Source organism: Cricetulus griseus, chromosome 2 (genome assembly GCF_003668045.3).
Source record: "Cricetulus griseus strain 17A/GY chromosome 2, alternate assembly CriGri-PICRH-1.0, whole genome shotgun sequence".
In the NCBI taxonomy this organism is placed as follows: domain Eukaryota; kingdom Metazoa; phylum Chordata; class Mammalia; order Rodentia; family Cricetidae; genus Cricetulus; species Cricetulus griseus.
This window is the reverse complement of record NC_048595.1, coordinates 77,455,111-77,466,270: the sequence shown is the minus strand read 5'-3', so window position 1 is coordinate 77,466,270 and position 11,160 is coordinate 77,455,111. Positions and strand designations below refer to the sequence as shown.

The following is an 11,160-nucleotide window of genomic DNA, read 5'->3' as shown; positions in this document are numbered from 1 at the left end:
CAGGAGAATGAAATATATTCTGGTCAATTTACAGTCTGGCTGGACTTGCCTTTCATTTTATAGCCTCGATGACATCCCTCTTTGCTTGTCGTGAGTGTCTAGGATACTGGAGAACTCCTCTGCTGGGGAGACTGAATGAAATGAGTATGTAAACATTCCCAGTCCTGTGGCTTGACATCCAGAACGTCTTCAATATATGTCAGTTTAATCTAAAAGGGACAGCCCCTGTGGAAGAAGGAGGAGCAGCTATTTAGAGTGACAGAGACACTTCTCCAAAGGACTTCAGATTACAGTGCAAGGATTCTACTGCTAATCTTAGTTTTGTACATAAACAAGTGCCCTTGGGACATTCTCTATAGGAGTTATTTCTTCTATTTGGGAAACGGAAAAAAATTTGTCTCTAGTGTTACAATTACCTGTTGCTGAATAACAAAATGCCCCAAATGCAGATTGGTTTAAGTAGTTTTAAAGCTGTGATCAACTCATACCAGGCAGAGTTATAGATATGGAAAATCTGTGGCAAGATAGGTCATGGGCCATGAGAGAGACATACATGGTCCCCTGGAGAAGGGGAAAGGGACAAGATCTCCTGAGCAAATTAGGATCAAAGGAGGAGGGGGGAAGGAGCTAGGAGAATAAGAAGGGGAGAAGAAGAGGTGTAAGGAGGATATGAGGGAGCAGGAAGGTTGAGTAGGGGGAAGAATAGAAGAAAACTAGAAAGGAGATACCATAATAGAGGGAGACGTTTTAGGTTTACAGAGAAATCACGCACTAAGGAAAGGTCTATTGATCTACAAAGATGATACCAACTAACAATCTAAGCAACAGAGGAGAGGCTACCTTTAATGCCCTCCCCTGATAATGAAATTGATGACTGTCTTATATGCCATCCTTTAGCCTTCATCCAGCAGCTTGTGGAAGTAGAAGCAGACACCGACAGCTCATCACTGAACTGAACTGGAATCCAGTTGCGGAGGAGGAGTGATGATCAAAGGGGTCCAGACCAGACTGGTGAAACCCACAGAAACAGCTGACCTGAACAATGGGGAACCCCAGACTGATAGCTGGGATACCAGCATGGGACTGATCCAGATCCCAGGAATGTGGGTTTCAATGAGGCCTCAGAAATCTATGGACCTCCTGTAGTAATTCAGTATTTATCCCTAGCATAGGTTTGGACCTTGAGAGCCCAATCCACTTAGAGGAATACTCCCTGAGCCAAGGCACACGTCGGTGGGCCTAGACCCTATCCCAAAGGATATGATAGACTCTGATGACTCCGTATGGAAGGCCTCACCCTCCCTGAGGAGTAGAAAGGATATGTGATAGGTAGAGTTTTAGTTGGGGGGGTGGTAGGGGAGGAGGGGAGAGACTGGGAACTGGGAGTGACATGTAAAACAATCTTGTTTCTAATTCAAATAAAAAAGATGGAAAAATAGATCATGGGACCTGTGAAAGAACTTATTATTACTATTATTCTGCCAAAATACCATAGTAATAAACCCACTCATAATGACTTATCATTATACCGAGATATTAGTGCAATGTTCAACATTCTTCAGAGAACTTTTATTTACAATAGATGGCAATTGACACAGAGACCCATAACTGGTCTAGGTAAACAGAATAGGACACTGAGGGTCTATAATTCTCAGCCCTAAATTTGAAATACATATCATATACCCACTCTCAAGGCTCACGATCATTGCAGAACTTGAGAAAAAAAGATTGTAAGAGCCATAGGCTGACTACAAACCCATTGGTCTTATCTTTCCTCAGCTCACATATGGGCAGTAATTTTGGTTTAACTTTGTGGGTGTAGCTTCAGATGTTACTAGAAGACAATCTCACAGTAAACTCCCTGATCCTCTGGATCTTAAAAATCCTTCTGCCTCTCCTTCAATGTTCTCTGAACCTTAGGTAGAGGAGTGTTTTCTGGCATTATGCTCTACAACTCTGTTTTTGATAGGTTGTGGTTTTCTGTAGCACCCTCCATTAGTTGCAAAGAAAAGTTTATCTGATGATGTGTGAAAACTACATTATCTGGGGATACAAGGACAAATTTTTAAAGGTTGCTAATAGAGAATGTGCTGGTTAGTATATTATAGATTATAGATTCTTCTCCAATGACCGTTATTTCTCTAGCAATGAATTGTTCATTAGGTTTCTAGTACCAGACATGTCTTCTTCCTGCTGACCAGGTCTTAAATCCAAATGAAAAGTTGTTGGTTATGGTCAAATTATCCATTTGTGCCACAACTACCCCTTTAGGCTTCATATCTATGTAACATTTTGTTTGACTCCCTCTTAGGAAGTCTACATGGTACCTCCAAGACACTTTGCTCAGTTCCCAGTGCCTTAGGGACATGAGTAGCTTGTTGAAACCACAGATTAGAAGACATGTTTGTACCATTTGTGGCATGGCATTTTCAGGGCAATCAGTTTTTTTTATAGCAGCTCAGTGTGCCTAGAGAAAGAAATTAGGGTCTTTTTTCATAAGAACTAGAGCCTCATGCTTATGTGACACCATTTAGACCATGTTTATTATACAAAGAACTCACACACAATTCCTCAATTCAAATGGACTTAGTTCTACAGAGACATGAGTTTTGAATTGACCTGACACCTGCCTTGCTAACAATATCTGACTGAAAGAACAAAAGCATATTTACAGACATTGAGTGAGAAAACATTAGATAGTTCACTAACCAGAAAGTTAATGGAACTTTCTGTTGTTGTAACAAGATTTCCTAGACTCCTTCACTTATTGTCTCATTTTCTCAACATTTATTGAGTGCTTACTTGACAGCAGGATACTTGTCAGGCTTCAGAACATAGTGATAAACTAAAAACACTTATATATTTCAGTATTTGAAGACTGGTCTACATAATAATGAAATAAATGTATAGCCTCTGATCCTAGTGTGTAATAGGAGAACAAGAAAGCAAAAAACAAAAATGAAGCAATTAGAAATCAGGAAGTAGTTGCAATATCACAGGTGAGAGATGGGGCTGAAGGCTAGGCCCTAGGAAAGCTGTGTCTGAGAGGTCTCTAGGTTGTAGATATGCCATGTAGAGTAACCCAACAGGTTATATCCAGTCTGAACATGACATTAAAGCAGAATTTCATTTTTTTTCCCTGATGCAATGTGCCAATTATATGTTTGTATTCTCTCTCAAGTCTATTGTCTTCTGCCCAAAAGGAAGAGAATGGGGAAAGTGGCGTAGTAGAAAATTGCATATGATATGAAGAAACTGAAAATCAAACCTGGAAGAACAACACTGAAGAAATGATGGGGGAAGTACTTCTGTGTATGTTTATCTTATTGATTATTGAATAAAGTTCTGTTTGGCCAATGAGACAGCAAGTTAGAGGGGACTAGGAGTCAAAGAGGATTCTGGGAAATGTAGTAGAGAAGTGGTGATACAGGCAGGAAGTGACATAGCAAGAAGACTCATATTTAAGCAAGGAGAAAAAGGAAGTGTCCTTTTTCCCCTTTACCTCTTCCAGCAGCGACATGTGAGCCACTGGCAAGAGTGGGCACCAGTGAAAGGCATCCTCTATAAGATAAGTCTTATAAAATATATAGATTTATGATAATTAAGACTGAGCTAGCAGATGAGAAAACCTAGTCATTGGCCAAGCAGCATTTGTACCTAATATGCTTCTGTGATTTTTTGTCCATCCATGCAGGGAGCAAAACTCTGGTGGTTGGCAGAAGCTGCCCATGTGGCGGTAGGACTTGGCCAGCTTTTGGCAGAAAGAAGTATCATTTTAAAAAAATGGTGAGAATATCGGATGCCTCTGCTGAGAATATAAGATAGTCATTGAAATTATGTTCACAACAAGGAGGTAAAAAGAAAAAGTACACATCGAACAAATACATTCAAAGTTTCAGAATAAGGAACTATAAATAATATTATCATATTCTAGATAATTATGTTATAATTAATTCTATACAAAATATTGAAAATAAATCTGTGATACTGAAATGCTTAATTTAGTTGTTGACTTATTATGTATAATTCTTTTTTCATAGTTTTTAATTTTTTCACACTATTTCATGTTTTACTTCATTACATTTGTTATTTAAATTCATATCTTCTAATTGATACATAAGATATTAATACATAAGTATTATGGCTGGACAGTGGAGGTGGTGGCGCAAGCATTTTATCCCAGCACTCAAGAGGCAGAGGCAGGCAGATCTCTGTGAGTTCAACACCAGCCTGGTCTACAAAAGCTAGCTCCAGGACAGGCTCCAAATCCACAGAGAAGCCCTGTCTCGAAAAACCATATAAGGGGAAGTGTGATATTTCCATTCACTTATCCATTGTTCAGTGTTTATTTTGTACAGTGATTATTTATGTCCTTGCTCAATGTATTTTTTATAATTTTTAATTTAAATTAGAAAAATCTTATTTTACATATCAATCCCTGTTCCTTCTCCCTCCCATACTAACAATCACCCCACCCACACCCCTCATCTCATCCCCATCTACTCCCCAGGGAGAATGAGGCCTTTCCTGGGGGATTATCAAACTTTTCACATCTTTTGGGGCAAGGTCTACGCCCTCCCCCATGTATTTAGGCTGAGAGAGTATCCCTTCATGGGGAATGGGCTGCCAAATCCCCTTCATACACTAGGGATAAATACTGGTTCTACTGTCACAGTCCTCATAGACTGCCCAGGCCTCCACATTCAGGGGCCCTGGTTTGATCCTATGCTTGTTCCTCAGCTATCACATTGGGGATTGTGAGCTCCCACTTGCTCAGGTCAGCTGTTTCTGTTCATTTCCCCGTGTGGTCTTTAAACCTTTGTTGGTCACTCCTCTGTCTGTGAAACTGGAGTCCAGGAGTTTGGCTCAGTACTTAGCTGTGGATCTCTGCAGCTGCTTCCATCAGCTACTGGATGAAGACTCTAAGATGGCATTTAAGATAGTCATCATTCTCATTATAGGGGTAGGGCATTTAATGTGGCCTCTCCAAAAATTTTTAGGTTCCTAGTTGGGGTCATCCTTGTGGATCTCTGGACATTTTCCTAGTACTAGATTTCTCTTAAAACCTATAATGGATCCTACTATTTAGGTATCTCTTTTCTTGCTCTCCTCTATTCATCCCCTGACTGGATCTTCCTGATCCCTCCCATTCTCCTCCCCCTCCTCTTCTCCCTTGTTATTCTTATCCCCCCTCCTCTTCTCCCCTCCTCTTTCTCCTACCTCCCTCCCCCAACCCACTTGCTCCCAATTTGTTCAGGAGCACTTGTCCATTTCCCATTCTCAGGGGGATCATGTATGCCTCTCTTAGTGTTCTCCTTGTTTCTTAGCTTCTCTGGAGGTGTGGATTGTAAGCTGGTAATCCTTTTCTCAAAGTCTAATATCTATATATGAGTGAGTACATATCATGTTTGTCTTTCTGTAACTGGGTTACCTCACTTAGGATAGTTTCTTGTAGTTTCATCCATTTGCATGTGAATTTCAAGATATCATTAGCTTTTTTATGCTGAGTAGTACTCCATTGTGTAAATGTACCACATTTTCTTTATCCATTCTTTGGTTGTGGGGCATCTAGGTTGCTTTCATGTTCTGGCTATTACAACAACTACATTGCTTAATGCTAAACATTTTTTTATCTCTCCCATCACTTATTGTTTAGTATTTATTTATTATAAAAAATTCTTAGTCCTTTCTTCTAGCTTTTGAAAATTCTGTACACTGCAGTATCTGTGCTCACCTAATATGTGGTAATACATGAAGTCTTCCTATTTCCAAGGGATTACATCAACTATCCTATTGTCTCTCCAACTCCTCTACTTTCTCTAGCCTCTGTTGACCAAGAACATATTTTTAAATGATAATCATTTTACTTTCTAGAGAAAAAATTAAATTCCTTAACAATATTATCTGTTTCCCCTCACCCAAAAAATTGATAAGGAACATTTACGCAATGGGGTACTACTCAACAGTAAGAAATGATGACTTCATGAAATTTACAGGCAGATGGATGGAACTTGAAAAAGCTATCCTGAGTAAGGTAACACAGACTCAGAAAGACAAGCATGATATATATTCACTCATAAGTGGATATTAGATATCAAACAAAGGATAACATGACTACAATCCACAGCTCCACAGAAGCAAGATTGCAAAAAGGACACTAAGAGGGTAATATGAATCACCATTGGTAGTGAAATTAGATGGGATCTATGGGGCAAACTTAGGGCAGGGACAGGTAGGAAAGGGATGAGAACAGGAGGGTACAAGATGGCCTAGGTGGGGAGGGATACATGGGAAGATCAATGAAAGAGATATATTAATAGAGAGAGCCACTATAGGCTTAAAGAAAAATCAGGTGCTAAGGTAACTCCCATGAATCCACAAGGAGGAACCCAGCAAAGATACTTAGTAATGGTAAATAGGAAGGATGCCTGAACTGTTCTACCCCTATAATCATATTGATGAATACTACAGCTACCATCATAGAGCCCTCATCCAGTAATTTATGGAAACAGATGCATAGATCCACAACCAAGAACCAGGCCAAGCTCTGGAATAAAGTTGAAGAGAGGGAGCAAGGAATATATGAGCAAGGGAGATCAAGATCATGATGGAGAAATCTACAAAGACAGCTGAAACAACCTCATGGAAACTCATAAACTCTAGACCTACAACTGTGGAGACTCCAGGGGACCAAACTAGGCCTTCCATATGTCAGAGATAATTTGAAGCTTTTACTACTGAGGAGATCTTGGCAGGAGGACCATGATACAAACGTATAACAGCTTATCGGAGCCTATTCCTTAGGGTGGAAAGCAATACACAGTTGCAGCAGGATCATGACATTATCCCTGTACATAAGGTAGCTTGTTTGGAGCCTACTCCCCATGGTGGGATGCCATGTTCATTTTTAATTCAGGAGAGAGGGTCACGGCTCTGGCCCACCCTAATGAGATAGACTATGTTGACTACAGAGGGGAACCCTTACTCATGAAAGCAGTAGACTGGGGAGTGGGCTGGGGTGGGTAAATAAAGGGAATGGGAGGCAACAGGATGCTGGGAGGGAGAACTGTGGTTAGAATGTAAAATTAATAAATAATACAAAATGGAAAAAAGAATATATTTAAAGCATTGCCATCCTACAATCCACACTGCCAGAGAAACTAGTAAACAAGTAGGACCCTAAAACGGACAAACATTGTCCCCTGGAGAAGGGGAAAGTGTCAAGATCCCCTAAGCAAATTGAGAGCACAGGAAGAGGGGGAGGGAGGTAGGAGAACGAGAAGGGAAGAAGAGGAGGGATTCAGAAGACATGAGGGAGAAGAAAGGTTGAGTCAGGGGCAGAATAGAAGATAAGAAGAATGGAGATACCATAATAGAGGGAGGCATTTTAGGCTTACAGAGAAATCAGGCACTAGGGAAATGTCTGGAGATCTACACAGATGACACCAGATAACAATCAAAGCAACAGAGGAGAGACTACCTTAAATGTATTCCCCTGATAATGAAATTGATGACTGACTTATATGCCAGCCGATAGCCCTCATCCAGCAGCTGGTGGAAGTAGAAGCAGACACCCATAACTAATCACTGAACTGAACTGGAATCCAGTTGCAGAGAAGCATGGGCAAAGGGGTCCGGACCAAGCTGGTGAAACCCACAGAAACAGCTAACCTGAACATCTTGGTCCCCAGATTGATAGCTGAGATACCAGCATGAGACTGATTCAGGCCCCAGGAACATGGGTTTCAGTGAGAAAACCTGAGAAATCTACAGGACCTTCTATAGTAGTTCAGAACTTATCCCTAGCGTAGGTGTGGACCTTGGGAGCCCAGTCCACATAGAGGGATACTCTCTGAGGCAATACACACGTGGGTGGCCTAGGCCATATCCCAAAGGATATGATAGACTCTGATGACCCACTATGGAAGGCCTCACCCTCCCTAGGGAGCAGAAAGCATATGTGATAGGTAGGATGTTAGTTTGGGGGAGGGTGGTAGGAGAGGATGGGAGGGAGTGGGCACTGGGATTGACATGTAAAACAATCTTGTTTCTAATTCAAATAAAAAAGTAAAAAAATATTATCTGTGGGGATACCAAGACTATATGCTTCCAAGCTTCTAACTATAAATAATTCCATAATGTCCACATGTCTCTGGAATTATCATTGGGCTTATATTGACATGTGTTAAAACATCAAAAGCCAAACAGAAGCATCACTCTGGTGAAGATGGGAGTTCCTGCTGATCACCAGGATTTTGACTGTTGGAGCTTATCCTAGAACATCAGCTAAAGATGTGACACAATCCCAAGATCTCAGTGATGTGCTGTCTTTGTGACAACTGGATGACGCTGACACATTAGGAGCTGTGGGTTTCCTGGATCTCATGAATTCTCAGTGCACGCCTTTTCTTCCCTGCTGGAGGAGTGAGCTAACCCGGGACGACATGGCGGAGGAGGTACAGAAGCATTTTGTACACACCCTGGTGTTCAGGTCATTGAAGAGGACCCATGACATATTTGTAGATGATAATGGAAACTGTGCCTTTGGATAAAGAGTGTCACAAGCGGAAAATGGCAATCAAGCTTCATTATGAGTATGGTCCTGTATTGCATATGCCTACTTCAAAAGAGAACTTTAAGAAGAAGGGACCTCAGAATGCCGCAGATTCATATCCTGTTAATCAAGGACAAGATGTTGAATATTTGGTGACAGGTACACATCTGTATCCACCAGGAACTGGTGTTGCCCTGATTGTTGATACTAAGATTCAAAGAATGCCAAGTGAGTCAGCTGCACAGTCCTTAGCTGTGTCTTTGCCGAATCAAGCCAGAGTTGATGCAAATCATACTGCTGGTGCTGGAAGTGAGTACTGACACCCATGGGCTTCTGACTGCTCCCAGCCCACAGCGATGAATTCCATGATTATGGAGGCTGGCAATACCAAGAACTCTGCATTAATGGCTAAAAAATCCCCTACAATGCCCAAACCCCAGTGGCACCCACCAGAGAAACTCTACAGGGTTATCAGTGGGCATCTTGCCTGGATCTGATGCATTGCTTTGGAACCCGGAAATCAGTAGTTCGTTACTGGATCTTCTGACACAACTAGTAAGATTTGGGACTTGGCTAGTGGAAAATTAAAGCTGTCATTTTCTGGGCACATCAGCACAGTGCGGGGTGTGATAGTAAGCACGAGGAGTCCTTACTTGTTCTCTTGTGGAGAAGACAAACAAATGAAGTGCTGGGATCTTGAGTATAACAAGGTTATACCGCACTATCTTGGCCATCTAAGCGCAGTGTTTGGTCTGGATTTGAATCCAACAATCGATGTTCTGGTGACTTGTAGTCGAGATTCAACTGCCCGGATCTGGGATGTGAGAACTAAAGCCAGTGTACACACGTTGTCCGGACACACAAATGCAGTTGCTACCGTACGATGCCAAGCTGCAGAACCGCAGATTATTACTGGAAGTCAATGATAAAACAATATGATTATGGGATCTGGTGGCTGGAAAGACAAGAGTGATATAAACGAATCATGAGAAGTCAGTCAGGGCCGTGGTCTTACATCTACGACATTACACATTTTCATCTAGGTCTCCAGATAACATAAAGCAGTGGAAATTCCCTGATGGAGGCTTTATTCAAAATCTCTCTGGTCATAATGCAATTATTAACACGCTGAAGGTCAATGCTGACAGAGTACTTGTATCTGGAGCTAACAATGGCACCATGTACTTTTGGGACTGGAGAACTCGCTACAACTGTCAGTGTGTACACGCAGCTGTACATTGTGGGTCTTTGGATAGCGAATCAGGAATATTTGCTTGTGCTTTCGATCAGTCGGAAAGTTGGTTACTAACAGCTGAAGCTGACAAAACCATTAAAGTTTACAGTGAGGATAAGACCGCGACAGAAGAAGCTCACCCAGTCAGCTGGAAACCAGAAATTATCAAGAGAAAGAGATTTTAGTGGGCAATGTCTTCATGATTGTCCTTTTGTTCATAGCTTGGTACTTATGAGGATGTCCAGTCATTTGTGGAAACTCTCTTGCGGAAGTCATTGCTGCTTTGTATTTTACAGTAAATTTCTCCCTGTGTCCAAAAAAAAAAAAAAAAAATCAAAAGCCAAGGAAATGTGAACCTAGCACTTGGAAAAGAGTATGAAGTTTATTGACAAATATTTATTAGGGTCTAGGGTACTAGAAAAATGGAGAAATAAAAGCCTTGTCTAGTCAACTAAAGGAAGGCAAAGCAGAGAGGAGCAAGAATGGGGTCAGCTATAGGCCCAAAATTTGCTTTACAGACCTTCTAGTCTGCAAAGAAGAGCAGGATAAATACACATGCAGAAGGTAATACCAATATTAGGCCAGTAACTAGGCAACTAAAAGATTTAAAAAAAAAAACAGCACAGCATCATTTGAAATGCAAGGAAGTATTTTAAGGAGACAAGGCAGGGATTAGTGGCTCTGTGATTCTTGGAAACAATTTGTCAGACTCGCTATGTTCTTCTGGTCGGGGACAAATCCCATAGAGATGTGGCAGGAGAACTGTGATAGTGAGCAGATGATAGGCATAGATGAAGGACCAGGACATCTTCATTTAAATTATTTTGATTTTGATGTCCTCTTAGCCAATCTGGGGAAATTAATGTCTCATTTCCTTTTGTTTGCTTGGGTTTGGTTCTTATATACTGAAAACAGTTTCTCTAGACTATTTGCTTAGACAAAGAGAAGTCTCTGCTTCATCGAGTATCTATTTATTAGGTGCCAGCCGTAACTTACTATCTTTTAGACCACTCAATAACAGTGTATATAATAAAAATCTCAGGTCAGCAACAGATGAATGAAAATTTAAGAAAGGTGCCGCAATTTATTTGACCCAATCTCATATTTGAAGTTTTTTAATCCTTATGGAGAACCCAGCCTGTATAGCTTTGCATGCATTCATTCCCTCCTGCATCACCAAATTCAGGATACATAGAATTATTTCCTTCAGCTGGGTTCACAGAGTCTTCAAAGGCTCAGACATGAGGTAGAAGCAATGATTGCAGAAGGACCCACCACATTTCCTGTTGAGTCTGTTGTTTTTCCAGGCAGTATTCTGATGTGACTAGTTCACATGCTTCTCAGCATTCAATTTTCTAGCAAAATGGAAAAG

The 11,160-nt window shown here is 41.0% G+C and overlaps 1 pseudogene; it reads left to right on the top strand.

Moving 5' to 3' along the window:
• The first annotated feature begins 8,444 nt into the window (after window positions 1-8,444).
• LOC100775026 lies at window positions 8,445-9,973 on the top strand (annotated as a pseudogene).
• The last annotated feature ends 1,187 nt before the right edge of the window (window positions 9,974-11,160 follow it).